Source organism: Taudactylus pleione, unplaced genomic scaffold (assembly GCF_031769625.1).
Source record: "Taudactylus pleione unplaced genomic scaffold, aTauple2 ptg002439l, whole genome shotgun sequence".
Classification (NCBI taxonomy): Eukaryota; Metazoa; Chordata; class Amphibia; order Anura; family Myobatrachidae; genus Taudactylus; species Taudactylus pleione.
In genome coordinates, this window is record NW_028286823.1 from 80,001 (window position 1) to 82,500 (window position 2,500).

Sequence of the window (2,500 nt, forward strand, 5' to 3'; positions counted from 1 at the left end):
GGCCCGGGACTGGCCCGGGCCCGCTCGGCGCGCAGCTTCCGGCCGGCTCCCTCCGAAAAGGACTCCCCTCTCCTCCTGCCGTGTTTCCGTCTCGGCCGCCCTCGCTCTTCGTCTCCGCGGCTCGGTCGATCTCTCTCTCTCTCGCGCCCTCCGGCCGCGGGGACTCGCCCCGGCTCTCTCTCTCTGTCGCTCTCGCGGGGGGGGCGGCCCCGTCTCTCTCCGCCCTTCTCTCCGCGGGCCGGGCCGCGGCCCTCTGCGTGCGGGCGCCGCGCCGTCGGGGCGACGGGCGGCGCGCCGGGCCCTTCTCTGGGAAAGGGACTGTTTCGCGGGTCGACGCTCGAGCGGTTCCGGGGAAATCGTGTGCTCCGCCGGGGCCCGGGGGTGAGCGCCTCGCCCGGGAGCGAGGACGGCCTCCCCGGAAGCCCCTGGCGGTGTCGGACGCCTGAGTTGGGGCTGACGGACGGAGCAGACCGCGACCGCCTGGAGTCGGACGGGGCCCGCCTGCCCTCCCGGTCCCCCCCGGTGAAAGGGGGTCGGAGCGCGAGGCGGACGCCTGGTGGACCGGACGCCCTCGCGGCGGAGGGGTGCCGGGCGCGCCGTGGGCCGAGGGAGGGTCGGGTTCGCCCGTGAATCCGGCCGGGACCCCTGGGTTCCGGCCGAGCGATCGTCCCTCCCCGCCGGGACGCGGGGTGCCTCATCGATCGGAAGGGTGGCTCGGGGGGCGCCTCGAGCCTTCTCGCGCTGCGCCCCCCACGGATCTCTTCCTGGCTCTCTCTCTCTCTCTCTCTCGCCTCTTCGCCACCTATGAATCCGCCCGAGGAATTCCCTCGGACGTCACGGCGTCGCTGCTGCGCGCCACCTTTTGCGGGGCGCCGGCGGAATTTACCCGACCTCCTGGAACCGGGTCCCGGCACGAGGCCCTTTTTCCCGACCTCATCGGGACTTCCAGAGGTTGCAGTTCCCCTGTCTGCCGCCGGGTGGCGCTGCGCCGCAGGGAACGGATGAAGGGGAAGGGCCGTACCCCTTCGGCCCTGCCGGGAGACCTCCGGGGGCTCCCGCGCTGGCGGAAGGGGCTCTCTCCCCGGTCGCCCCTGGAGCCCTGGCACGGAACGCCTCGCTCGCAGAATCTCCCGTGCTCTCCTGGAGCCCTGGCCGGGCCGCCTCGCTCGCAGAATCTCCCGTGCTCTCCTGGAGCCCTGGCTGGGACGCCTCGCTCGCAGAATCTCCCGTGCTCTCCTGGAGCCCTGGCTGGGACGCCTCGCTCGCAGAATCTCCCGTGCTCTCCTGGAGCCCGGCCTGGGCCTCCTCGGGTGGGAGAAGGCCCCCCCGGCCAGTCGCCTCGCTTTCTCTCTCCCTCTCCTAACAATCCGCCGGAGGGTTTCCCTCACGGGTCACGCCACCGGTGCTGCGCGCCACCTTCAGCGGCGGCTTCTCCCTCTCTTCCCCGAAGCCTCGGAAGCGCAGGGCGGACGAGGGCACCCCGGTCCGACCTCATCGGGGCCTCCGCAGAGGGGAGTCGGCCTCCCGTGGACCGCCGCCCCTTGGCCTGACGGGCCCCTGGGGGGCCGGGGAGGGGGCAGGGGCGAAGGCCGGTGCCCGCCGGCACGGCGGCGCCCCCCGGTGGCCACCCGGTGGCGCTGCAGCAGCACCCCGGGAGGGCAAAAAATTGAAATAAAAAAAAATAGAGCCACCCGTGAAATTAAAACATTGGGGGGAGTAAGGTGCAGACCCGCCCCGACCCGCGGCGCCCCCCGGTGGACGCCCCGCGACGCTGCACCAGCAGCGCCCCGTGAAATTATTACTATTATTATTATTATTATTATTATTATTTTGAAAAAAATGAAAAACAGCCACCCATGAAATTAAAACACAGGGAGAGTGCACGGTGCAGGCCCGCCCCGCCGCGCGGCGCCCCCCGGTGGACGCCCCGGGGAATCGAAAAAATGAATAACAAAATGAAAATTTTTAAAGTAGCCACCCATGAAATGAAAACATAGGGAGAGAGTGCAAGGTGCAGAAACGCCCCCCCCCCACGCGGCGCCCCCCGATGGACGCCCCGGGGAATCGAAAAAATGAATAACAAAATGAAAATTTTTAAAGTAGCCACCCATGAAATGAAAACATAGGGAGAGAGTGCAAGGTGCAGAAACGCCCCCCCCCCCCCCCCCCACGCGGCGCCCCCCGATGGACGCCCCGGGAATTAAAAAATAAATAACAAAATGAAAATTTTTAAAGTAGCCACCCATGAAATGAAAACATAGGGAGAGAGTGCAAGGTGCAGGCCCGACCGAATCGTGGACGCCCCCCGGTGGACGCCCCGCGCCACTGCAGCAGCACCCCGGGAATTTTTTTTATTTTTATTTTTTTTTAAGAAATAGCCGCCCATGAAATAAAAACATAGGGGGAGTGAGGTGCAGACCCGCCCCGCGGCGCCCCCCGGTGGCCCCCCGGGAAAATGAAAAAAAAAATAAACAAATTTGAATAGCCACCCGTGAAGTAA